The sequence below is a fragment of the Coregonus clupeaformis genome, chromosome 18 (genome assembly GCF_020615455.1).
Source record: "Coregonus clupeaformis isolate EN_2021a chromosome 18, ASM2061545v1, whole genome shotgun sequence".
Classification (NCBI taxonomy): Eukaryota; Metazoa; Chordata; class Actinopteri; order Salmoniformes; family Salmonidae; genus Coregonus; species Coregonus clupeaformis.
This window is the reverse complement of record NC_059209.1, coordinates 31,633,770-31,660,351: the sequence shown is the minus strand read 5'-3', so window position 1 is coordinate 31,660,351 and position 26,582 is coordinate 31,633,770. Positions and strand designations below refer to the sequence as shown.

The following is a 26,582-nucleotide window of genomic DNA, read 5'->3' as shown; positions in this document are numbered from 1 at the left end:
GAATGGGGTTGAAAGTGGTTTATAATGGAGTTGAAAATGGAGTTGAGAGTGGTTTAGAAATGGAGTTGAGTGTGGTTTAGAATGGAGTTGAGAGTGGCTTAGAATGGGGTTGAGAGTGGTTTAGAATGGGGTTGAGAGTGGTTGAGAATGGAGTTGAGAATGGAGTTGAGAGTGGCTTAGCATGGAGTTGAGAGAGGCTTAGAATGTGGTTGAGAGTGGTTTAGAATGTGCTTGAGAGTGGTTTAGAATGTGATTGAGAGTGGTTTAGAATGGAGTTGAGAGTGGTTTAGAATGGAGTTGAGAGTGGTTTAGAATGGAGTTGAGTGTGGTTCAGAATGAAGTTGAGAGTGGTTTAGAATGGAGTTGAGTGTGGTTTAGAATGGAGTTGAGAGTGGCTTAGAGTGGTTTAGAATGTGGCTGAGAGATGGTTTAGAATGTGGTTGAGAAGGGTTTAAAATGGAGTTGAGAGGGGTTTAGGAATGTGGTTGAGAGGGGTTTAGAATGTGGTTGAGAGTGGTATAGAATGTGGATAAGAGTGTTTTAGAATGGAGTTGAGAGTGGTTTAGAATGGAGTTGAGAGTGGTTTAGAATGGAGTTGAGAGTGGTTTAGAATGGGATTGAGAGTGGTTTAGAATGGAGTTGAGAGTGGTTTAGAATGTGGTTGAGAGTGGTTTAGAATGGAGTTGAGAGTGGTTTAGAATGTGGTTGAGAATGATTTAGAATGGAGATGAGAGTGGTATAGAATTAGGTTGAGAGTGGTTTAGAATGTGGTTGAGTGGTTTAGAATGTGATATAGTGGTTTAGAATGGAGTTGAGTGTGGTTTAGAATGTGGTTGAGAGTGGTTTAGAATGGAGTTGAGAGTGGTTTAGAATGGAGTTGAGAGTGGTTTAGAATGGGGTTGAAAGTGGTTTATAATGGAGTTGAAAAATGGAGTTGAGAGTGGTTTAGAATGGAATTGTGAATGGAGTTGAGAGTGTTTTAGAATGTGGATGAGAGTGGATTAGATTGTGGTTGAGAGTGGTTTAGAATGGAGTTGAGAATGGAGTTGAGAGTGGTTTAGAATGGAATTGAGAGTGGTTTAGAGTGGAGTTGAGAGTGGTTTAGAATGGAGTTGAGAGTGGTTCAGAATGGAGTTGAGAGTGGTTTAGAATGGAGTTGAGTGTGGTTCAGAATGAAGTTGAGAGTGGTTTAGAATGGAGTTGAGTGTGGTTTAGAATGGAGTTGAGAGTGGCTTAGAGTGGTTTAGAATGTGGTTGAGAGATGGTTTAGAATGTGGTTGAGAAGGGTTTAACATGGAGTTGAGAGGGGTTTAGAATGTGGTTGAGAGGGGTTTAGAATGTGGTTGAGAGTGGTATAGAATGTGGATAAGAGTGTTTTAGAATGGAGTTGAGAATGGAGTTGAGAGTGGTTTAGAATGGAGTTGAGAGTGGTTTAGAATGGAGTTGAGAGTGGTTTAGAATGGAGTTGAGACTGGTTTAGAATGGAGTTGAGAGTGGTTTAGAATGGAGTTGAGAGTGGTTTAGAATGGGGTTGAGAGTGGTTTAGAATGGAGTTGAGAGTGGTTTAGAATTAAGATGAAAGTGGTTTAGAATGTGGTTGAGTGGTTTAGAATGTGATATAGTGGTTTAGAATGGAGTTGAGTGTGGTTTAGAATGTGGTTGAAAGTGGTTTATAATGGAGTTGAAAATGGAGTTGAGAGTGGTTTAGAATGGAATTGTGAATGGAGTTGAGAGTGTTTTAGAATGTGGATGAGAGTGGTTTAGATTGTGGTTGAGAGTGGTATAGAATGTGGTTGAGAGCGGTTTAGATGGAGTTGAGAATGGCATAGAATGGAGTTGAGTGGTTTAGAATGTGGTTGAGAATGGAGTTGAGAATGTAGTTGAGAGCGGTTTAGAATGGAGTTGAGAGTGGTTTAGAATGTAGTTGAGAGTGGTTTAGAATGTGGTTGAGAGTGGTTTAGAATGGAGTTGAGAGTGGTTTAGAATGGGGTTGAGAGTGGTTTAGAATGGAGTTGAGAGTGGTTTAGAATGTGGTTGAGAATGATTTAGAATGGAGATGAGAGTGGTATAGAATTAAGATGAAAGTGGTTTAGAATGTGGTTGAGTGGTTTAGAATGTGATATAGTGGTTTAGAATGGAGTTGAGTGTGGTTTAGAATGTGGTTGAAAGTGGTTTATAATGGAGTTGAAAATGGAGTTGAGAGTGGTTTAGAATGTGGATGACAGTGGCTTAGATTGTGGTTGAGAGTGGTATAGAATGTGGTTGAGAGCGGTTTAGATGGAGTTGAGAATGGCATAGAATGGAGTTGAGTGGTTTAGAATGTGGTTGAGAATGGAGTTGAGAATGTAGTTGAGAGCGGTTTAGAATGGAGTTGAGAGTGGTTTAGAATGTAGTTGAGAGTGGTTTAGAATGGAGTTGAGAGTGGTTTAGAATGGGGTTGAGAGTGGTTTAGAATGGAGTTGAGAGTGGTTTAGAATGTGGTTGAGAATGATTTAGAATGGAGATGAGAGTGGTATAGAATTAAGTTGAGAGTGGTTTAGAATGTGGTTGAGTGGTTTAGAATGTGATATAGTGGTTTAGAATGGAGTTGAGTGTGGTTTAGAATGTGGTTGAGAGTGGTTTAGAATGGAGTTGAGAGTGGTTTAGAATGGAGTTGAGAGTGGTTTAGAATGGGGTTGAAAGTGGTTTATAATGGAGTTGAAAATGGAGTTGAGAGTGGTTTAGAAATGGAATTGTGTGAATGGAGTTGAGAGTGTTTTAGAATGTGGATGAGAGTGGTTTAGATTGTGGTTGAGAGTGGTTTAGAATGGAGTTGAGAATGGAGTTGAGAGTGGTTTAGAATGGAGTTGAGAGTGGTTTAGAATGGAATTGAGAGTGGTTTAGAATGGAGTTGAGAGTGGTTTAGAATGGAGTTGAGAGTGGTTTAGAATGGAGTTGAGTGTGGTTCAGAATGAAGTTGAGAGTGGTTTAGAATGGAGTTGAGTGTGGTTTAGAATGGAGTTGAGAGTGGCTTAGAGTGGTTTAGAATGTGGTTGAGAGATGGTTTAGAATGTGGTTGAGAAGGGTTTAACATGGAGTTGAGAGGGGTTTAGAATGTGGTTGAGAGGGGTTTAGAATGTGGTTGAGAGTGGTATAGAATGTGGATAAGAGTGTTTTAGAATGGAGTTGAGAATGGAGTTGAGAGTGGTTTAGAATGGAGTTGAGAGTGGTTTAGAATGGAGTTGAGAGTGGTTTAGAATGGAGTTGAGAGTGGTTTAGAATGGAGTTGAGACTGGTTTAGAATGGAGTTGAGAGTGGTTTAGAATGGAGTTGAGAGTGGTTTAGAATGGGGTTGAGAGTGGTTTAGAATGGAGTTGAGAGTGGTTTAGAATTAAGATGAGAGTGGTTTAGAATGTGGTTGAGTGGTTTAGAATGTGATATAGTGGTTTAGAATGGAGTTGAGTGTGGTTTAGAATGTGGTTAAAAGTGGTTTATAATGGAGTTGAAAATGGAGTTGAGAGTGGTTTAGAATGGAATTGTGAATGGAGTTGAGAGTGTTAGAATGTGGATGAGAGTGGTTTAGATTGTGGTTGAGAGTGGTATAGAATGAGTTGAGAGTGGTTTAGAATGGAGTTGAGAATGGAGTTGAGAAATGAGTTGAGAGTGGTTTAGAATGGAGTTGAGAGTGGTTTAGAATGGAGTTGAGAGTGGTTTAGAATGTGGTTGAGAGTGGTTTAGAAGTAGTTGAGAGTGGTTTAGAATGTGGTTGAGAGCGGTTTAGAATGGAGTTGAGAGGGGTTTAGAAATGTGGGTTGAGAGGGGTTTAGAATGTGGTTGAGAGTGGTATAGAATGTGGATAAGAGTGTTTTAGAATGGAGTTGAGAATGGAGTTGAGAGTGGTTTAGAATGGAGTTGAGAGTGGTTTAGAATGGAGTTGAGAGTGGTTTAGAATGGGGTTGAGAGTGGTTTAGAATGGAGTTGAGAGTGGTTTAGAATGGGGTTGAGAGTGGTTTAGAATGGAGTTGAGAGTGGTTTAGAATGTGGTTGAGAATGATTTAGAATGGAGATGAGAGTGGTATAGAAATAAGTTGAGAGTGGTTTAGAATGTGGTTGAGAGTGGTTTAGAATGTGATATAGTGGTTTAGAATGGAGTTGAGTGTGGTTTAGAATGTGGTTGAGAGTGGTTTAGAATGGAGTTGAGAGTGGTTTAGAATGGAGTTGAGAGTGGTTTAGAATGGGGTTGAAAGTGGTTTATAATGGAGTTGAAAATGGAGTTGAGAGTGGTTTAGAATGGAGTTGAGTGTGGTTTAGAATGGAGTTGAGAGTGGCTTAGAATGGGGTTGAGAGTGGTTTAGAATGGGGTTGAGAGTGGTTGAGAATGGAGTTGAGAATGGAGTTGAGAGTGGCTTAGCATGGAGTTGAGAGAGGCTTAGAATGTGGTTGAGAGTGGTTTAGAATGTGCTTGAGAGTGGTTTAGAATGTGATTGAGAGTGGTTTAGAATGGAGTTGAGAGTGGTTTAGAATGGAGTTGAGAGTGGTTTAGAATGGAGTTGAGTGTGGTTCAGAAATGAAGTTGAGAGTGGTTTAGAATGGAGTTGAGTGTGGTTTAGAATGGAGTTGAGAGTGGCTTAGAGGGTTTAGAATGTGGCTGAGAGATGGTTTAGAATGTGGTTGAGAAGGGTTTAAAATGGAGTTGAGAGGGGTTTAGAATGTGGTTGAGAGGGGTTTAGAAATGTGGTTGAGAGTGGTATAGAATGTGGATAAGAGTGTTTTAGAATGGAGTTGAGAGTGGTTTAGAATGGAGTTGAGAGTGGTTTAGAATGGAGTTGAGAGTGGTTTAGAAATGGGGTTGAGAGTGGTTTAGAATGGAGTTGAGAGTGGTTTAGAAATGTGGTTGAGAGTGGTTTAGAATGGAGTTGAGAGTGGTTTAGAATGTGGTTGAGAATGATTTAGAATGGAGATGAGAGTGGTATAGAATTAGTTGAGAGTGGTTTAGAATGTGGTTGAGTGGTTTAGAATGTGATATAGTGGTTTAGAATGGAGTTGAGTGTGGTTTAGAATGTGGTTGAGAGTGGTTTAGAATGGAGTTGAGAGTGGTTTAGGAATGGAGTTGAGAGTGGTTTAGAATGGGGTTGAAAGTGGTTTATAATGGAGTTGAAAATGGAGTTGAGAGTGGTTTAGAATGGAATTGTGAATGGAGTTGAGAGTGTTTTAGAATGTGGATGAGAGTGGATTAGATTGTGGTTGAGAGTGGTTTAGAATGGAGTTGAGAATGGAGTTGAGAGTGGTTTAGAATGGAATTGAGAGTGGTTTAGAGTGGAGTTGAGAGTGGTTTAGAATGGAGTTGAGAGTGGTTCAGAATGGAGTTGAGAGTGGTTTAGAATGGAGTTGAGTGTGGTTCAGAAATGAAGTTGAGAGTGGTTTAGAATGGAGTTGAGAGTGGTTTAGAAATGGAGTTGAGAGTGGCTTAGAGTGGTTTAGAAATGTGGTTGAGAGATGGTTTAGAATGTGGTTGAGAAGGGTTTAACATGGAGTTGAGAGGGGTTTAGAATGTGGTTGAGAGGGGTTTAGAATGTGGTTGAGAGTGGTATAGAATGTGGATAAGAGTGTTTTAGAATGGAGTTGAGAATGGAGTTGAGAGTGGTTTAGAATGGAGTTGAGAGTGGTTTAGAATGGAGTTGAGAGTGGTTTAGAATGGAGTTGAGACTGGTTTAGAATGGAGTTGAGAGTGGTTTAGAATGGAGTTGAGAGTGGTTTAGAATGGGGTTGAGAGTGGTTTAGAATGGAGTTGAGAGTGGTTTAGAATTAAGATGAGAGTGGTTTAGAATGTGGTTGAGTGGTTTAGAATGTGATATAGTGGTTTAGAATGGAGTTGAGTGTGGTTTAGAATGGAGTTGAGAGTGGTTTAGAATGGGGAGAAGATTTGAAGAATGAGAGTGGTTTAGAAATGGGTTGAGAGTGGTTTAGAATGGAGATGAGAGTGGTTGAGAATGGGAGTTGAGAGTGGTTTAGAATGGAGTTGAGAGTGGTTTAGAAATGTGGTTGAGAGTGGTTTAGAATGGAGTTGAGAGTGGTTTAGAATGGGAGTTGAGAGTGGTTTAGAATGGAGTTGAGAGTGGTTTAGAAATGTGGTTGAGAATGGATTTAGAATGGAGATGAGAGTGGTTTAGAAATGAGTTGAGAGTGGTTTAGAAATGTGGTTGAGAGTGGTTTAGAATGTGATAGAGTGGTTTAGAATGGAGTTGAGAGTGGTTTAGAATGTGGTTGAGAGTGGTTTAGAATGGAGTTGAGAGTGGTTTAGAATGGAGTTGAGAGTGGTTTAGAATGGAGTTGAGAGTGGTTTAGAATGGAGTTGAGTGTGGTTTAGAATGGAGTTGAGAGTGGCTTAGAATGGAGTTGAGAGTGGTTTAGAATGGGGTTGAGAGTGGTTGAGAATGGAGTTGAGAATGGAGTTGAGAGTGGCTTAGCATGGAGTTGAGAATGGAGTTGAGAGTGGTTGAGAGCGGTTTAGAATAGAGTTGAGAGTGGTTTAGAATGGGGTTGAGAGTGGTTTAGAAATGTGATTTAGAGTGGTGTACAATGGGGTGAGAGTGGGTGTAGAATGGGGTTGAGAATGGTTTAGAATGGAGTTGAGAATGGAGTTGAGAGTGGTTTAGAAAGGAGTTGAGAGTGGTTAGAATGAGTTGAGAATGGTTGAGAATGGAGTTGAGTGTGGTTTAGAATGGGGTTGAGAGTGGTTTAGAATATGGTGAGAGTAGTTTAGAAATGGAGTTGAGAGTGGTTTAGAATGGAGTGAGAGTGGTTTAGAATGGAGTTGAGAGTGGTTTAGAATGGAGTTGAGAGTGGTTTAGAATGGAGTTGAGAGCCGTTAGAATGGAGTTGAGAGTGGTTTAGAAATGGAGTTGAGAGTGGTTTAGAATGTGGTGAGAATGATTTAGAATGGAGATGAGAGTGGTATAGAATGAGTTGAGAGTGGTTAGAATGTGGTTGAGAGGGGTTTAGAATGTGGTTGAGAGTGGTATAGAATGTGGATAAGAGGGTTTTAGAATGGAGCTGAGAATGGAGCTGAGAGTGTTAGAATGGAGTTGAGAGTGGTTTAGAATGGGAGTTGAGAGTGGTTTTAGAATGGAGTTGAGAGTGGTTTAGAAAGGAGTTGAGAGTGGATTAGAATGGAATTGAGAGTGGTTTAGAATGGAGTTGAGAGTGGATTAGTGGTTTAGAATGGAGTTGAGAGTGGTTTAGAATGGAGTTGAGATGGTTTAGAATGGAGTTTGAGAGGGTTTAGAAATGGGGTTGAGAGTGGTTTAGAATGGGGTTGAGAGGGTTTAGAATGGAGTTGAGAGTGGTTTAGAAATGGAGTTGAGAGTGGTTTAGAATGGAGTTGAGAGTCGTTTAGAATGGAGTTGAGAGATGGTTTAGAATGGAGATGAGAGTGGTTTAGAAATGGAGTTGAGTCGTTTAGAATGGAGTTGAGAGAGGTTTAGAAATGGAGTTGAGAGTGGTTTAGAAATGGATTGAGAGTGGTTGAGAATGGAGTTGAAAATGGAGTTGAGAGTGGTTTAGAATGGAGTTGAGAGTGGTTTAGAATGGGGTTGAGAGTAGTTTAGAATGGGGTTGAGAGTGGTTTAGAATGGAGTTGAGAGTGGTTTAGAAAGGGGTTGAGAGTGGTTTAGAAATGGAGTTGAGAGTCATTTAGAATGGAGTTGAGAGTGGTTTAGAATGGAGTTGAGAGTGGTTTAGAATGGAGTTGAGGAGTGGAGAGGTTTAGAATGGAGTTGAGAGTGGTTAGAATGGAGTTGAGAGTGGTTGAAATGGAGTTGAAATGGAGTTGAGAGTGGTTTAGAATGGAGTTTGAGAGTGGTTTAGAATGGGGCTGAGAATGGTTTAGAATGGGGTTGAGAGTGGTTTAGAATGGAGTGAGAGTGGTTTAGAATGGAGTTGAGAGTGATTTAGAATGGAGTAGAGGGGTTTAGAATGGAGGTGAGAGTGGTTTAGAAATGGAGTTGAAGTGGTTTAGAATGGAGTTGAGAGGTTTAGAATGGAGTTGAGAGTAGTTTAGAATGGATTGAGAGTGGTTTAGAATGGAGTTGAAAATGGAGTTGAGAGTGGTTTAGAATGGAGTTGAGAGTGGTTTAGAATGGAGTTGAGAGTGGTTTAGAATGGAGTTGAGAGTGGTTTGAAGTGGTGAGAGTGGTTTAGAATGGAGTTAAGAATGGAGTTGAGAGGGTTTAGAATGGAGTTGAGAGGGGTTAGAATGGGGTTGAGAGTGGTTTAGAATGTGAGTTTAGAGTGGTGTAAATGGGGTTGAGAGGGTGTAGAATGGGGTTGAGAATGGTTTAGAATGGAGTTGAGAATGGAGTTGAGAGTGGTTTACAAAGGAGTTTAGAGTGGTTTAGAATGGGTTGAGAATGGTTTAGAATGTGGTTGAGTGTGGTTTAGAATGTGGTTGAGAGTGGTTTAGAATATGGTTGAGAGTAGTTTACAATGGAGTTGAGAGTGGTTTAGAATGGAGTTGACAGTGGTTTAGAATGGAGTTGACAGTGGTTTAGAATGGAGTTGAGCGTCGTTTAGAATGGAGTTGAGAGTGGTTTAGAATGGAGTTGAGAGTGGTTTAGAATGTGGTTGAGAATGATTTAGAATGGAGATGAGAGTGGTATAGAATTGAGTTGAGAGTGGTTTAGGAATGGGGTTGAGAGTGGGTTTAGAATGTGGTTGAGAGTGGTTTAGAATGGGGTTAAGAGTGGTTTTAGAATGGAGTTGAGAATGGAGTTGAGAGTGGTTTAGAATGGAGTTGAGAGTGGTTTAGAATGGGGTTGAGAGTGGTTTAGAATGGAGTTGAGAGTGGTTTAGAATGGAGTTGAGAGTGGTTTAGAATGGGGTTGAGAGTGGTTTAGAATGGAGATGAGAGTGGTTTAGAAAGGGGTTGAGATTGGTTTAGAAAGGAGTTGAGAGAGGTGTTTATAATGGAGTTGAGAGTGGTTTAGAATGGAGTTGAGAGTGGTTTAGAATGTAATTGAAAGTGGTTTAGAATGGAGTTGAGAGTGGTTTAGAATGGAGTTGAGAGTGGTTTAGAATGGAGTTGAGAATGGAGTTGAGAGTGGTTTAGAATGGAGTTGAGAGTGGTTTAGAATGGAGTTGAGAGTGGTTTAGAATGGAGTTGAGAGTGGTTTAGAATGGGAGTTGAGAGTGGTTTAGAATGGAGTTGAGAGTGGTTTAGAATGGAGTTGAGAGTGGTTTAGAATGGAGTTGAGAGTGGCTTAGAGTGGTTTAGAATGTGGTTGAGAGATGGTTTAGAATGTGGTTGAGAAGGGGTTTAAAATGGAGTTGAGAGGGGTTTAGGAATGTGGTTGAGAGGGGTTTAGAAATGTGGTTGAGAGTGGTATAGAATGTGGAAAGAGTGTTTTAGAATGGAGTTGAGAATGGAGTTGAGAGTGGTTTAGAATGGAGTTGAGAGTGGTTTAGAATGGAGTTGAGAGTGGTTTAGAAATGGAGTTGAGACTGGTTTAGAATGGAGTTGAGAGTGGTTTAGAATGGAGTTGAGAGTGGTTTAGAAATGGGAGTTGAGAGTGGTTTAGAATGGAGTTGAGAGTGGTTTAGAATTAAGATGAAAGTGGTTTAGAATGTGGTTGAGTGGTTTAGAATGTGATATAGTGGTTTAGAATGGAGTTGAGTGTGGTTTAGAATGTGGTTGAAAGTGGTTTATAATGGAGTTGAAAATGGAGTTGAGAGTGGTTTAGAATGGAGTTGAGAGTGGTTTAGAATGGAGTTGAGAGTGGTTTAGAATGGGGTTGAGAGTGGTTTAGAATGGAGTTGAGAGTGGTTTAGAAATGGGGTTGAGAATGATTTAGAAATGGAGATGAGAGTGGTATAGAAATAAGTTGAGAGTGGTTTAGAATGTGGTTGAGTGGTTTAGAATGTTGATAGAGTGGTTTAGAATGGAGTTGAGAGTGGTTTAGAATGTGGTTGAGAGTGGTTTAGAATGGAGTTGAGAGTGGTTTAGAATGGAGTTGAGAGTGGTTTAGAATGGAGTTGAGAGTGGTTTAGAATGGAGTTGGAGAGTGGTTTAGAATGGAGTTGAGAGTGGTTTAGAATGAGTTGAGAGTGGTTGAGAATGGAGTTGAGAATGGAGTTGAGAGTGGTTTAGAATGGAGTTGAGAATGGAGTTGAGAGTGGTTGAGAGCCGGTTTAGAATGGAGTTGAGAGTGGTTTAGAATGGGGTTGAGAGTGGTTTAGAATGGGAGTTAGAGTGGTGTAAATGGAGTGGAGAGGGGTAGAATGGGAGTGAGAATGGTTTAGAATGGAGTTGAGAATGGAGTTGAGAGTGGTTTAGAATGGAGTTTAGAGTGGTTTAGAATGGGGTTGAGAATTTAGAAGTGGTGAGAGTGGTTTAGAATGTGGTTGAGAGTGGTTTAGAAAGGTTGAGAGTAGTTTAGAAATGGAGTTGAGAGTGGTTTAGAAATGGAGTTGAGAGTGGTTTAGAAATGGAGTTGAGAGTGGTTTAGAATGGAGTTGAGCGCATTTAGAATGGAGTTGAGGAGAATGGAGTTGAGAGTGGTTTAGAATGGAGTTGAGAGTGGTTTAGAATGTGGTTGAGAATGATTTAGAATGGAGATGAGAGTGGTAAGAGTGGTTTAGAATGTGGTTGAGAGGGGTTTAGAATGTGGTTGAGAGTGGTATAGAATGGATAAGAGTGTTTTAGAATGGAGTTGTGTAGAATGGAGTTGAGAGTGGTTTAGAATGGAGTTGAGAGTGGTTTAGAATGGAAGTTGAGAGTGGTTTAGAATGGAGTTGAGAGTGGTTTAGAAAGGAGTTGAGAGTGAATTAGAATGGAATGAGAGTGGTTTAGAATGGAGTTGGAAATGGATTTGAGAGTGGTTTAGAATGGAGTTGAGAGTGGTTTAGAATGGGGTTGAGAATGGTTTAGAATGGGGTTGAGAGTGGTTTAGAAATGAGATTGAGAGTGGTTTAGGAATGTGGTTGAGAGTGGTATAGAATATGGTTGAGAGTAGTTTAGAATGGAGTTGAGAGTGGTTTAGAAAGGAGTTGAGAGTGGTTTAGAATGGAGTTGAGAGTACAAATTTAGAATGGAGTTGAGAGTGTGTTTAGAATGGAGGTGAGAGTGGTTTAGAATGGAGTTGAGTCGTTTAGAATGGAGTTGAGAGTGGTTTAGAATGGAGTTGAGAGTAGTTTAGAATGGATTGAGAGTGATTTAGAATGGAGTTGAAAATGGAGTTGAGAGTGGTTTAAATGGAGTTTAGAGTGGTTTAGAATGGGGTTGAGAATAGTTTAGAATGTGGTTGAGAGTGGTTTAGAATGGAGTTGACAGTGGTTTAGAAAGGAGTTGACAGTGGTTTAGAATGGAGTTGAGCGTCATTTAGAATGGAGTTGAGAGAGGTGTTTAGAATGGAGGTGAGAGTGGTTTAGAATGGAGTTGAGTCGTTTAGAATGGAGTTGAGAGGTTTAGAATGGAGTTGAGAGTAGTTTAGAATGGATTGAGAGTGGTTTAGAATGGAGTTGAAAATGGAGTTGAGAGTGGTTTAGCATGGAGTTTAGAGTGGTTTAGAATGGGGTTGAGAATAGTTTAGAATATGGTTGAGAGTAGTTTAGAATGGAGTTGACAGTGGTTTAGAAAGGAGTTGACAGTGGTTTAGAATGGAGTTGAGCGTCATTTAGAATGGAGTTGAGAGAGGTGTTTAGAATGGAGGTGAGAGTGGTTTAGAAATGGAGTTGAGTGGTTAGAATGGAGTTGAGAGTGGTTTAGAATGGAGTTGAGAGTAGTTTAGAATGGAGTTGAGAGTGGTTTAGAATGGAGTTGGGGAGAATGGAGTTGAGAGTGGTTTAGAATGGAGTTGAGAGTGGTTTAGAATGGAGTTGAGAGTGGTTTAGAATGGAGTTGAGAGTAGTTTAGAATGTGGTTGAGAGTGGTTTAGAATGGAGTTAAGAATGGAGTTGAGAGTGGGAGAGGGTTTAGAATAGAGTTGAGAGTGGTTTAGAATGGGGTTGAGAGTGGTTTAGAATGTGATTTAGAGTGGTGTACAATGGGGTTGAGAGGGGGTAGAATGGGGTTGAGAATGGTTTAGAATGGAGTTGAGAATGGAGTTGAGAGTGGTTTCATGGAGTAGAGTGGTTTAGAATGGGTTGAGAATGGTTTAGAAGTGGTTGAAAGTGGTTTAGAAATGTGGTTGAGAGTGGTTTAGAATATGGTTGAGAGTAGTTTAGAAATGGAGTTGAGAGTGGTTTAGAAATGGAGTTGACAGTGGTTTAGAAATGGAGTTGAGAGTGGTTTAGAAATGGAGTTGAGCGTTGTTTAGAATGGAGTTGAGAGTGGTTTAGAATGGAGTTGAGAGTGGTTTAGAATGGGGTTGAGAATGATTTAGAATGGAGATGAGAGTGGTATAGAATTAAGTTGAGAGTGGTTTAGAATGTGGTTGAGAGGGGTTTAGAATGTGGTTGAGAGTGGTATAGAATGTGGATAAGAGTGTTTTAGAATGGAGTTGAGAATGGAGTTGAGAGTGGTTTAGAATGGAGTTGAGAGTGGTTTAGAATGGGGTTGAGAGTGGTTTAGAATGGAGTTGAGAGTGGTTTAGAATGGAGTTGAGAGTGGTTTAGAATGGGGTTGAGAGTGGTTTAGAATGGAGATGAGAGTGGTTTAGAAAGGGGTTGAGATTGGTTTAGAAAGGAGTTGAGAGAGGTGTTTATAATGGAGTTGAGAGGTGTTTATAATGGAGTTGAGAGTGGTTTAGAATGGAGTTGAGAGTGGTTTAGAATGGAGTTGAGAGTGGTTTAGAATGGAGTTGAGAGTGGTTTAGAATGGAGTTGAGAGTGGTTTAGAATGGAGTTGAGTGTGGTTTAGAATGGAGTTGAGAGAAGTTTAGAAAGTGGTTGAGAGTGGTTTAGAATGGAGTTGAGAATGGAGTTGAGAGTGGTTGAGAGTGGTTTAGAATAGAGTTGAGAGTGGTTTAGGAATGTAATTGAAAGTGGTTTAGAATGGAGTTGGAGTGTGGTTTAGGAAATGGAGTTGAGAGTGGTTTAGAAAGTGGTTGAGAGTGGTTTAGAATGGAGTTGAGAATGGAGTTGAGAGTGGTTTAGAATTGGGTTGAGAGTGGTTTAGAATGTGGTTGAGAGTGGTTTAGAATGTGGTTGAGAGTGGATTAGAATGTGGTTGAGAGTGGTTTAGAATGTGGTTGAGAGTGGTTTACAATGGAGTTGAGAGTGGTATAGAATGGAGTTGAGTGCGGTTTAGAATGTGGTTGAGAGTGGTTTAGAATGTGGTTGAGAGTGGTTTACAATGGAGTTGAGAGTGGTATAGAATGGAGTTGAGAGTGCTTTAGAATGGAATTGAGAGTGGTTTAGAATGGAGTTGAAAATGGATTTGAGAGTGGTTTAGCATGGAGTTTAGAGTGGTTTAGAATGGGGTTGAGAATGGTTTAGAATGTGGTTGAGAGTGGTTTAGAATGTGTTTGAGAGTGGTTTAGAATGTGGTTGAGAGTGGTATAGAATATGGTTGAGAGTAGTTTAGAATGGAGTTGACAGTGGTTTAGAAAGGAGTTGACAGTGGTTTAGAATGGAGTTGAGAGTCATTTAGAATGGAGTGAGAGGGTGTTTAGAATGGAGGTGAGAGTGGTTTAGAATGGAGTTGAGGTTTAGAATGAGGAGAGGTAGAATGGAGTTGAAAATGGAGTTGAGAGTGGTTTAGGATGGAGTTGAGAGTGGTTTAGAATGGGGTTGAGAATAGTTTAGAATGTGGTTGAGAGTGGTAGAATGGGGTTGAGAGTGTTTAGAATGGGGTTGAGAGTGGTTTAGAAATGGGGTTGAGAATGGTTTAGAATGGAGTTGAGAGTGTTAGAATGGGGTTGAGAGTGGTTTAGAATGGAGTTGAGAGTGGTTTAGAATGGAGTTGAGAGTGGTTTAGAATGGGGTTGAGAGTGGTTTAGAATGGAGATGAGAGTGGTTTAGAAAGGGGTTGAGATTGGTTTAGAAAGGAGTTGAGAGAGGTGTTTATAATGGAGTTGAGAGTGGTTTAGAATGGAGTTGAGAGTGGTTTAGAATGTAATTGAAAGTGGTTTAGAATGGAGTTGAGAGTGGTTTAGAATGGAGTTGAGAGTGGTTTAGAATGGAGTTGAGTGTGGTTTAGAATGGAGTTGGAGTGTGGTTTAGAATGGAGTTGAGAGAAGTTTAGGAAAGTGGTTGAGAGTGGTTTAGAAATGGAGTTGAGAATGGAGTTGAGAGTGGTTGAGAGTGGTTTAGAATAGAGTTGAGAGTGGTTTAGAATGTAACTGAAAGTGGTTTAGAATGGAGTTGAGTGTGGTTTAGAATGGAGTTGAGAGTGGTTTAGAAAGTGGTTGAGAGTGGTTTAGAAATGGAGTTGAGAATGGAGTTGAGAGTGGTTGAGAATTGGGCTGAGAGTGGTTTAGAATGTGGTTGAGAGTGGTTTAGAATGTGGTTGAGAGTGGATTAGAATGTGGTGAGAGTGGTTTAGAATGGTGAGAGTGGTTTAGAATGGAGTTGAGAGTGGTATAGAAATGGAGTTGAGAGTGGTTTAGAAGTGGTTGAGAGTGGTTTAGAAGGGAGTTGAGAGTGGGAGGTTTAGAATGGAGTGGAGAGGGAGAAGGAATTGAGAGTGGTTTAGAATGGAGTTGAGAGTGGTTTAGAATGGGGTTGAGAATGATTTAGAATGGAGATGAGAGTGGTATAGAAATAAGTTGAGAGTGGTTTAGAATGTGGTTGAGTGGTTTAGAATGTGATATAGTGGTTTAGAATGGAGTTGAGTGTGGTTTAGAATGTGGTTGAGAGTGGTTTAGAATGGAGTTGAGAGTGGTTTAGAATGGAGTTGAGAGTGGTTTAGAATGGAGTTGAGAGTGGTTTAGAATGGAGTTGAGTGTGGTTTAGAATGGAGTTGAGAGTGGCTTAGAAGGAGTTGAGAGTGTTAGAATGGGGTGAGAGTGGTTGAGAATGGAGTTGAGAAGGAGTTGAGAGTGGTTAGAATGGAGTTGAGGAATGGAGTTGAGAGGGTTGAGAGCGTTTAGAATGGAGTTGAGAGTGGTTTAGAATGGGAGCTGAGAGTGTTTAGAATGTGAGTTGAGAGTGGTGTACAATGGGGTTGAGAGGGGGTGTAGAATGGGGTTGAGAATGGTTTAGAATGGAGTTGAGAATGGAGTGGAGAGGGTACAAAGGAGTTTAGAGTGGTTTAGAATGGGCTGAGAATGGTTTAGAAATGTGGTTGAGTGTGGTTTAGAAATGTGGTTGAGAGTGGTTTAGAATATGGTTGAGAGTAGTTTAGAATGGAGTTGAGAGTGGTTTAGAATGGAGTTGAGAGTGGTAGAATGGAGTTGAGAGTGGTTTAGAATGGAGTTGAGCATTAGAATGGAGTTGAGGTGGTTTAGAATGGAGTTGAGAGTGGTTTAGAATGGAGTTGAGAGTGGTTTAGAATGTGGTTGAGAATGATTTAGAATGGAGATGAGAGTGGTATAGAATTGGTGAGAGTGGTTTAGAAGGTTGAGAGGGGTTTAGAATGTGGTTGAGAGTGGTATAGAATGTGGATAAGAGTGTTTTAGAATGGAGTTGAGAATGGAGTTGAGAGTGGTTTAGAATGGAGTTGAGAGTGGTTTAGAATGGGGTTGAGAGTGGTTTAGAATGGAGTTGAGAGTGGTTTAGAAAGGAGTTGAGAGTGCATTAGAATGGAATTGAGAGTGGTTTAGAATGGAGTTGAAAATGGATTTGAGAGTGGTTTAGAATGGAGTTTAGAGTGGTTTAGAATGGGGTTGAGAATGGTTTAGAATGGGTGAGAGTGGTTTAGAATGTGTTTGAGAGTGGTTTAGAATGGGGTTGAGAGTGGTATAGAAAAGTTGAGAGAAGTTTAGAATGGAGTTGAGAGTGGTTTAGAAAGGAGTTGAGAGTGGTTTAGAATGGAGTTGAGGAAGAATGGAGTTGAGAGAGGTGTTTAGAATGGAGGTGAGAGTGGTTTAGAATGGAGTTGAGTCGTTTAGAATGGAGTTGAGAGGTTTAGAATGGAGTTGAGAGTAGTTTAGAATGGAGTTGAGAGTGGTTTAGAATGGAGTTGAAATGGAGTTGAGAGTGGTTTAGAATGGAGTTTAGGAGTGGTTTAGAATGGGGTTGAGAATAGTTTAGAATGTGGTTGAGAGTGGTTTAGAAATGGAGTTGAAGTGGTTTAGAATTGGAGTTGAGAGTGGTTTAGAATGGAGTTGAGAGTGGTTTAGAAATGGAGTTGAGAGTGGTTTAGAATGGAGTTGAGAGTGGTTTAGAAATGAGTTGAGAGTGGTTTAGAATGGAGTTGAGAGTGGTTTAGAATGGAGTTGAGAGTGGTTTAAATGGGGCTGAGAGTGGTTGAGAATGGAGTTGAGAATGGAGTTGAGAGGGCTTAGAATGGAGAAGGGAGAGGGGAGAAATAGGGTTGAGAGTGGTTTAGAAATGGAGGTGAGAGTGGTTTAGAATGGAGTTGAGAGCTTAGAATGGAGTTGAGAGTGTTTAGAATGAGTGGAGAGTGGAGAATGGAGAGAGTGTTAGAATGAGTTGAGAAATGGAGTTGAGAGTGGTTAGAATGGAGTGAGAGTGGTTTAGAATGGGGTGAGAATGGTTTAGAATGGGAGAGTGGTTTAGAATGGAGTTGAGAGTGGTTTAGAAAGAGTTGAGAGTGGTTTAGAATGGAGGAGAGTGGTTTAGAATGGAGCTGAGAGAGGTTAGAATGGAGGTGAGAGTGGTAGAATGGAGTTGAGAGTCGTTTAGAATGGAGTTGAGAGGGTTAGAATGGAGTTGAGAGTGGTTTAGAATGGAGTTGAGAGTGGTTTAGAAATGGAGTTGAAAATGGAGTTGAGAGTGGTTTAGCATGGAGTTTAGAGTGGTTTAGAATGGGGTTGAGAATGGTTTAGAATGGAGTTGAGAGTAGTTTAGAAGAGTGAGAGTGGAGAAGGAGGAGAGGTTAGAAATGAGTGAGAGAGGTTTAAATGGAGGTGGAGTGGTAGAATGGAGTTGAGCGTTAGAATGGAGTTGAGAGGTTAGAATGAGGAGAGTGGTTTAGAATGGAGTTGAGAGTGGTTTAGGAAATGGAGTTGAGAGTGGTTTAGAATGGAGTTGAGAGTGGTTTAGAATGGAGTTGGAGTGTGGTTTAGAATGGAGTTGAGAGAAGTTTAGAAAGTGGTTGAGAGTGGTTTAGAATGGAGTTGAGAATGGAGTTGAGAGTGGTTGAGAGGGTAGAATAGAGTTGAGAGTGGTTTAGAATGGAGTTGAGAGTGGTTTAGAATGTGATTTAGAGTGGTGTACGAATGGGGTTGAGAGGGGTGTAGAATGGGGTTGAGAGTGGTTTAGAATGGAGTTGAAATGGAGTTGAGAGTGGTTTAGAATGGAGTTGAGAGTGGTTTAGAATGGAGTTGAGAATGGTTTAGAATGGAGTTGAGAGTGGTTTAGAATGTGGTTGAGAGTGGTTTAGAATTGGTTGAGAGTGGTTTAGAATGGAGTTGAGAGTGGTTTAGGAATGGAGTTGAGAGTGGTTTAGAATGGAGTTGAGAGTGGTTTAGAATGGAGTTGAGAGTGGTTTAGAATGGAGTTGAGAGTGGTTTAGAATGGAGTTGAGAGTGGTTTAGAATGTGGTTGAGAGTGATTTAGAATGAGATGAGAGTGGTTTAGAAATGGTTGAGAGTGGTTTAGAATGTGGTTGAGAGTGGTTTAGAATGGGTTGAGAGTGGTATAGAATGGGATAAGAGTGTTTTAGAATGGAGTTGAGAATGGAGTTGAGAGTGGTTTAGAATGGAGTTGAGAGTGGTTTAGAATGGGAGTTGAGAGTGGTTTAGAATGGAGTTGAGAGTGGTTTAGAATGGAGTTGAGAGTGGTTTAGAATGGGGTTGAGAGTGTTTAGAATGGAGATGAGAGTGGTTTAGAAAGGTTGAGAGTGGTTTAGAAATGGAGTTGAGAGAGGGGTTTAGAAATGGAGTTGAAAGAGTGGTTTAGAATGGAGTTGAGAGTGGTTTAGAATGGAGTTGAGAGTGGTTTAGAATGGAGTTGAGAGTGGTTTAGAATGGAGTTGAGAGTGGTATAGAATGGAGTTGAGAGTGGTTTAGAATGGAGTTGAGTGTGGTTTAGAATGGAGTTGAGAGAAGTTTAGAAAGTGGCTGAGAGTGGTTTAGAATGGAGTTGAGAATGGAGTTGAGAGTGGTTGAGAGTGGTTTAGAATAGAGTTGAGAGTGGTTTAGAAATGGAATTGAGAGTGGTTTAGAATGGAGTTGAGAGTGGTTTAGAATGGAGTTGAGAGTGGTTTAGAAATGTGGTTGAGAGTGGTTTAGAATGGAGTTGAGAATGGAGTTGAGAGTGGTTAAAATGGGGTTGAGAGTGGTTTAGAATGTGGCTGAGAGGGTAGAAGGTGAGAGTGGATTAGAATGGGGTTGAGAGTGGTTTAGAATGGGGTTGAGAGTGTGAAATAGTGAGAGTATGAATGGAGTTGGAGTGGGTTTAGAATGTGAGTGAGAGTGGTTAGAAGTGGTTGAGAGGGGTCTAGGAAGGAGTTGAGAGTGGTATAGAATGGAGTTGAGAGTGGTTTAGAATGGAGTTGAGAGTGGTTTAGAATGGAGTTGAGAGTGGTTTAGAATGGGGTTGAGAATGGTTTAGAATGGAGATGAGAGGGTATAGAATGGAGTTGAGAGTGGTTTAGAATGTGGTTGAGAGTGGTTTAGAATGTGAGTTAAGTGGTTTAGAAATGGAGTTGAGAGTGGCTTAGAATGGGGTTGAGAGTGGTTTAAATGGAGTTGAGAGTGGTTTAGAATGGAGTTGAGAGTGGTTTAGAAAAGGAGTTGAGAGTGGTTTAGAATGGAGTTGAGAGTGGTTTAGAATGGAGTTGAGAGTGGTTTAGGAATGGAGTTGAGAGTGGTTTAGAATGGAGTTGAGAGTGGTGAGAATGGAGTGAAGAGTTGAGAGGGTTTAGAATGGAGTTGAGAATGGAGTTGAGAGTGGTGAGAGCGGTTTAGAATAGAGTTGAGAGTGGTTTAGAATGGGGTTGAGAGTGGTTTAGGAATGTGAGTTGAGAGTGGTGTAGAATGGGGTGAGAGTGGGTGTAGAATGGGGTTGAGAATGGTTTAGAATGGAGTTGAGAATGGAGTTGAGAGTGGCTTAGAAAGGAGTTTGAGAGTGGTTTAGAATGGAGTGAGTGGTTTAGAAGGGGTTGAGAGTGGTTTAGAATGTGGTTGAGAGTGGTTTAGAATATGGTTGAGAGTGGTTTAGAATGGAGTTGAGAGTGGTTTAGAATGGAGTGAGAGTGGCTTAGAATGGAGTTGACAGTGGTTTAGAATGGAGTTGAGAGTCGTTAGAATGGAGTTGAGAGTGGTTAGAATGGAGTTGAGAGGGTTTAGAAATGGAGTTGAGAGTGGTTTAGAATGTGGTGAGAATGATAGAAATGGAGATGAGAGTGGTATAGAATTGGGCTGAGAGTGGTTTAGAATGTGGTTGAGAGGGGTTTAGAATGTGGTTGAGAGTGGTATAGAATGTGGTGAGAGTGGTTAGAATGCGGAGAGGGGTGACAATGGAGTTGAGAGTGGTTTAGAATGGAGTTGAGAGTGGTAGAATGGGGTTGAGAGTGGTTTAGAAATGGAGTTGAGAGTGGTTTAGAAAGGAGTTGAGAGTGCTTTAGAATGGAATTGAGAGTGGTTTAGAATGGAGTTGAAAATGGATTTGAGAGTGGTTTAGCATGGAGTTGAGAGTGGTTTAGAATGGGGTTGAGAATGGTTAGAATGTGGTTGAGAGTGGTTTAGAAATGTGTTTGAGGAGTGGTTTAGAATGTGGTTGAGAGTGGTATAGAATATGGTTGAGAGTAGTTTAGAATGGAGTTGACAGTGGTTTAGAAAGGAGTTGACAGTGGTTTAGAATGGAGTTGAGCGTCATTTAGAATGGAGTTGAGAGAGGTGTTTAGAATGGAGGTGAGAGTGGTTTAGAATGGAGTTGGAGTCGTTTGAATGGAGTTGAGAGGTTTAGAATGGAGTTGAGAGTAGTTTAGAATGGATTGAGAGTGGTTTAGAATGGAGTTGAAAATGGAGTTGAGAGTGGTTTAGCATGGAGTTTAGAGTGGTTTAGAATGGGGTTGAGAATAGTTTAGAATGTGGTTGAGAGTGGTTTAGAATGGAGTTGACAGTGGTTTAGAAAGGAGTTGACAGTGGTTTAGAATGGAGTTGAGCGTCATTTAGAATGGAGTTGAGAGAGGTGTTTAGAATGGAGGTGAGAGTGGTTTAGAATGGAGTTGAGTCGTTTAGAATGGAGTTGAGAGGTTTAGAATGGAGTTGAGAGTAGTTTAGAATGGATTGAGAGTGGTTTAGAATGGAGTTGAAAATGGAGTTGAGAGTGGTTTAGAATGGAGTTGAGAGTGGTTTAGAATGGAGTTGAGTGTGGTTTAGAATGGAGTTGAGAGAAGTTTAGAAAGTGGAGTTGAGAGTGGTTTAGGAATGGAGTTGAGAGTGGGTTGAGAGTGGTTGAGAGTGGTTTAGAATGGAGTTGAGAGTGGTTTAGAATGGGGTTGAGAGTGGTTTAGAAATGGAGTTGAGAGTGGTTTAGAATGGGGTTGAGAGTGGGTGTAGAATGGGGTTGAGAATGGTTTAGAATGGAGTTGAGAAATGGAGTTGAGAGTGGTTTAAAGGAGTTTAGAGTGGTTTAGAATGGGTTGAGAATGGTTTAGAATGGGTTGAGAGTGGTTTAGAATGTGGTTGAGAGTGGTTTAGAATGGGGTTGAGAGTGGTTTAGAATGGAGTTGAGAGTGGTTTAGAAATGGAGTTGAGAGTGGTTTAGAATGGAGTTGAGAGGGTTTAGAATGGAGTTGAGAGTGGTTTAGAATGGAGTTGAGAGTGGTTTAGGAATGGAGTTGAGAGTGGTTTAGAATGGGGTTGAGAATGATTTAGAATGGAGATGAGAGTGGTATAGAATGGTGCTGAGAGTGGTTTAGAATGTGGTTGAGAGGGGTTTAGAATGTGGTTGAGAGTGGTATAGAAGTGGATAAGAGTGGGGTTTAGAAATGGAGTTGAGAATGGAGTTGAGAGTGGTTTAGAATGGAGTTGAGAGTGGTTAGAATGAGTTGAGAGTGGTTTAGAATGGAGTTGAGAGTGGTTTAGAATGGAGTTGAGAGTGGTTTAGAATGGAGTTGAGAGTGGTTTAGAATGGAGTTGAGAGTGGTTTAGAAAGTGGTTGAGAGTGGTTTAGAATGGAGTTGAGAATGGAGTTGAGAGTGGTTGAGAGCGGTTTAGAATAGAGTTGAGAGTGGTTTAGAATGGGGTTGAGAGTGGTTTAGAATGTGATTTAGAGTGGTGTACAATGGGGTTGAGAGGGGTGTAGAATGGGGTTGAGAATGGTTTAGAATGGAGTTGAGAATGGAGTTGAGAGTGGTTTACAAAGGAGTTTAGAGTGGTTTAGAATGGGTTGAGAATGGTTTAGAATGTGGTTGAGTGTGGTTTAGAATGTGGTTGAGAGTGGTTTAGAATATGGTTGAGAGTAGTTTACAATGGAGTTGAGAGTGGTTTAGAATGGAGTTGAGAGTGGTTTAGGAATGGAGTTGAGAGTGGTTTAGAATGGAGTTGAGAGTGGTTTAGAATGGAGTTGAGAGTGGTTTAGAATGGAGTTGAGAGTGGTTTAGAAATGGGTTGAGAAGATTTAGAATGGAGATGAGAGTGGTATAGAATTGTTGAGAGTGGTTTAGAATGGGTTGAGAGGGGTTTAGAATGTGGTTGAGAGTGGTATAGAATGGATAAGAGTGTTTTAGAATGGAGTTGAGAATGGAGTTGAGAGTGGTTTAGAATGGAGTTGAGAGTGGTTTAGAATGGGGTTGAGAGTGGTTTAGAATGGAGTTGAGAGTGGTTTAGAATGGAGTTGAGAGTGGTTTAGAATGGGAGTTGAGAGTGGTTTAGAATGGAGTTGAGAGTGGTTTAGAATGGGGTTGAGAGTGGTTTAGAAAGGAGTTGAGAGAGGTTTAGAATGGAGTTGAAGAGTGGTTTAGAATGGAGTTGAGAGGGTGTTTAGAATGGAGTTGAGAGTGGTTTAGAAATGGAGTTGAGAGTGGTTTAGAATGGAGTTGAGAGTGGTTTAGGAATGGAGTTGAGAGTGGTTTAGAAATGGAGTTGAGTGTGGTTTAGAATGGAGTTGAGAGAAGTTTAGAAAGTGGTTGAGAGTGAGTTTAGAAATGGAGTTGAGAATGGAGTTGAGAGTGGTTGAGAGTGGTTTAGAATAGAGTTGAGAGTGGTTTAGAAATGTAATTGAAAGTGGTTTAGAATGGAGTTGAGTGTGGTTTAGAATGGAGTTGAGAGTGGTTTAGAAAGTGGTTGAGAGTGGTTTAGAATGGAGTTGAGAATGGAGTTGAGAGTGGTTTAGAATTGGGTTGAGAGTGGTTTAGAATGTGTGTTGAGAGTGGTTTAGAATGTGGTTGAGAGTGGATTTAGAAATGTGGTTGAGAGTGGTTTAGAATGTGGTTGAGAGTGGTTTACAATGGAGTTGAGAGTGGTATAGAATGGAGTTGAGTGCGGTTTAGAATGGGGTTGAATGGTTTAGAATGTGGTTGAGAGTGGTTTAGAATGGAGTTGAGAGTGGTTTAGAAAGGAGTTGAGAGTGCATTAGAATGGAATTGAGAGTGGTTTAGAATGGAGTTGAAAATGGATTTGAGAGTGGTTTAGCATGGAGTTTAGAGTGGTTTAGAATGGGGTTGAGAATGGTTTAGAATGTGGTTGAGAGTGGTTTAGAATGTGTTTGAGAGTGGTTTAGAATGTGGTTGAGAGTGGTATAGAATATGGTTGAGAGTAGTTTAGAAATGGAGTTGACAGTGGTTTAGAAAGGAGTTGACAGTGGTTTAGAAATGGAGTTGAGCGTCATTTAGAATGGAGTTGAGAGAGGTGTTTAGAATGGAGGTGAGAGTGGTTTAGAATGGAGTTGAGAGTCGTTTAGAATGGAGTTGAGAGGGTTTAGAATGGAGTTGAAAATGGAGTTGAGAGTGGTTTAGCATGGAGTTTAGAGTGGTTTAGAATGGGGTTGAGAATAGTTTAGAATGTGGTTGAGAGTGGTTTAGAATGTGGTTGAGAGTGGTTTAGAATGTGGTTGAGAGTGGTTTAGAATGTGGTTGAGAATGGTTTAGAATGGAGTTGAGAGTGGTTTAGAATGGGGTTGAGAGTGGTTTAGAATGGAGTTGAGAGTGGTTTAGAATGGAGTTGAGAGTGGTTTAGAATGGGGTTGAGAGTGGTTTAGAATGGAGATGAGAGTGGTTTAGAAAGGGGTTGAGATTGGTTTAGAAAGGAGTTGAGAGAGGTGTTTATAATGGAGTTGAGAGAGGTGTTTATAATGGAGTTGAGAGAGGTGTTTATAATGGAGTTGAGAGTGGTTTAGAATGGAGTTGAGAGTGGTTTAGAATGGAGTTGAGAGTGGTTTAGAATGGAGTTGAGAGTGGTTTAGAATGGAGTTGAGTGTGGTTTAGAATGGAGTTGAGAGAAGTTTAGAAAGTGGTTGAGAGTGGTTTAGAATGGAGTTGAGAATGGAGTTGAGAGTGGTTGAGAGTGGTTTAGAATAGAGTTGAGAGTGGTTTAGAATGTAATTGAAAGTGGTTTAGAATGGAGTTGAGTGTGGTTTAGAATGGAGTTGAGAGTGGTTTAGAAAGTGGTTGAGAGTGGTTTAGAATGGAGTTGAGAATGGAGTTGAGAGTGGTTTAGAATTGGGTTGAGAGTGGTTTAGAATGTGGTTGAGAGTGGTTTAGAATGTGGTTGAGAGTGGATTAGAATGTGGTTGAGAGTGGTTTAGAATGTGGTTGAGAGTGGTTTACAATGGAGTTGAGAGTGGTATAGAATGGAGTTGAGTGCGGTTTAGAATGTGGTTGAGAGTGGTTTAGAATGTGGTTGAGAGTGGTTTACAATGGAGTTGAGAGTGGTATAGAATGGAGTTGAGAGTGCTTTAGAATGGAATTGAGAGTGGTTTAGAATGGAGTTGAAAATGGATTTGAGAGTGGTTTAGCATGGAGTTTAGAGTGGTTTAGAATGGGGTTGAGAATGGTTTAGAATGTGGTTGAGAGTGGTTTAGAATGTGTTTGAGAGTGGTTTAGAATGTGGTTGAGAGTGGTATAGAATATGGTTGAGAGTAGTTTAGAATGGAGTTGACAGTGGTTTAGAAAGGAGTTGACAGTGGTTTAGAATGGAGTTGAGCGTCATTTAGAATGGAGTTGAGAGAGGTGTTTAGAATGGAGGTGAGAGTGGTTTAGAATGGAGTTGAGTCGTTTAGAATGGAGTTGAGAGTGGTTTAGAAATGGTGGTTGAGAGTGGTTTAGAATGTGGTTGAGAGTGGTTTAGAAATGTGGTTGAGAATGGTTTAGAATGTGATTGAGAGTGGTTTAGAAATGTGGTTGCATAGTGGTTTAGAATGTGGTTGACAGTGGTTTAGAATGGGGTTGAGAGCAGTTTAGAAAGGAGTTGAGAATGGAGTTGAGAGCGGTTTAGATTGGAGTTGAGAGTGGTTTAGAATGGAGTTGAGAGTGGTTTAGAATGTGATTTAGAGTGGTTTAGAATGGGGTTGAGAGGGGTGTAGAATGGGGTTGAGAATGGTTTAGAATGGAGTTGAGAATGGAGTTGAGAGTAGTTTACAAAGGAGTTTAGAGTGGTTTAGAATGGGTTGAGAATGGTTTAGAATGTGGTTGAGAGTGGTTTAGAATGGAGTTGAGAGTGGTTTAGAATGGAGTTGAGAGTGGTTTAGAATGTGGTTGAGAGTGGTTTAGAATGTGGTTCAGAGTGGTTTAGAATGGAGTTGAGAGTGGTTTAGAATGTGGTTGAGAATGATTTAGAATGGAGATGAGAGTGGTATAGAATTAAGTTGAGAGTGGTTTAGAATGTGGTTGAGAGGGGTTTAGAATGTGGTTGAGAGTGGTATAGAATGTGGATAAGAGTGTTTTAGAATGGAGTTGAGAATGGAGTTGAGAGTGGTTTAGAATGGAGTTGAGAGTGGTTTAGAATGGGGTTGAGAGTGGTTTAGAATGGAGTTGAGAGTGGTTTAGAATGGAGTTGAGAGTGGTTTAGAATGGAGTTGAGAGTGGTTTAGAATGGAGTTGAGTGTGGTTTAGAATGGAGTTGAGAGAAGTTTAGAAAGTGGTTGAGAGTGGTTTAGAATGGAGTTGAGAATGGAGTTGAGAGTGGTTGAGAGCGGTTTAGAATAGAGTTGAGAGTGGTTTAGAATGGGGTTGAGAGTGGTTTAGAATGTGATTTAGAGTGGTGTACAATGGGGTTGAGAGGGGTGTAGAATGGGGTTGAGAATGGTTTAGAATGTGGTTGAGAGTTGTTTAGAATGGGGTTGAGAGTGGTTTAGAATGTGGTTGAGAATGATTTGGAATGGAGATTAGATTGGTATAGAATTAAGTTGAGAGTGGTTTAGAATGTGGTTGAGTGGTTTAGAAATGTGATAGAGTGGTTTAGGAAATGGAGTTGAGTGTGGTTTAGAATGTGGTTGAGAGTGGTTTAGAATGGAGTTGAGAGTGGTTTAGAATGGAGTTGAGAGTGGTTTTAGAATGGGGTTGAAAGTGGTTTATAATGGAGTTGAAAATGGAGTTGAGAGTGGTTTAGAATGGAGTTGAGAGTGTTTTAGAATGTGGATGAGAGTGGTTTAGATTGTGGTTGAGAGTGGTATAGAATGTGGTTGAGAGCGGTTTAGAATGTGGTTGAGAATGGAGTTGAGAATGTAGTTGAGAGCGGTTTAGAATGGAGTTGAGAGTGGTTTAGAATGTAGTTGAGAGTGGATTAGAATGTGGTTGAGAGTGGTTTAGAATGTATTTGAGAGTGGTTTAGAATGTGGTTGAGAGCAGTTTAGAATGGAGTGGAGAACAGAGTTTAGAGTGGTTTAGAATGGAGTTGAGAATGTGGTTGAGAGTGGTTTAGAATGTGGTTAAGACTGGATTAGAATGTGGTTGAGAGTGGTTTAGAATGGAGTTGAGAGTGGTTTAGAATGGAGTTGAGAGTGGTTTAGAATGGAGTTGAGAGTGGTTTAGAATGGAGTTGAGAACGGAGTTGAGAAGTGTTTAGAATGTGGTTGAGAGTGGTTTAGAATGTGGTTGAGAGTGGTTTAGAATGTGGTTGAGAGTGGTTTAGAATGTGGTTGAGAGTGGTTTAGAATGGAGTTGAGAGTGGTTTAGAATGGAGTTGAGAGTGGTTTAGAATGGGGTTGAGAGTGGTTTAGAATGTGGTTGAGAGTGGTTTAGAATGGAGTTGAGAGTGGTATAGAATGGAGTTGAGAGTGCTTTAGAATGGAATTGAGAGTGGTTTAGAATGGAGTTGAAAATGGATTTGAGAGTGGTTTAGCATGGAGTTTAGAGTGGTTTAGAATGGGGTTGAGAATGGTTTAGAATGTGGTTGAGAGTGGTTTAGAAATGTGTTTGAGAGTGGTTTAGAATGTGGTTGAGAGTGGTATAGAATATGAGTTGAGAGTAGTTTAGAAATGGAGTTGACAGTGGTTTAGAAAGGAGTTGACAGTGGTTTAGAATGGAGTTGAGCGTCATTTAGAATGGAGTTGAGAGAGGTTTAGAATGGAGGTGAGAGTGGTTTAGAATGGAGTTGAGGTTTAGAATGGAGTTGAGAGGTTTAGAATGGAGTTGAAAATGGAGTTGAGAGTGGTTT

At 40.6% G+C, this 26,582-nt stretch overlaps 1 protein-coding gene and 1 long non-coding RNA gene across 3 annotated transcripts in view; one reads left to right on the top strand and one right to left on the bottom strand.

The window, feature by feature from the left end:
• Positions 1 to 26,582, bottom strand: part of LOC121581850 (COBW domain-containing protein 1) — a 94,356-nt gene that overhangs the window by 25,624 nt on the left and 42,150 nt on the right. The window lies entirely within an intron of this gene.
• On the top strand, positions 606 to 25,658 carry LOC123493071. Its single transcript, XR_006661964.1, has 3 exons — positions 606 to 638; positions 1,006 to 1,011; positions 25,536 to 25,658. It is a non-coding gene; the product is annotated as an uncharacterized LOC123493071 (long non-coding RNA).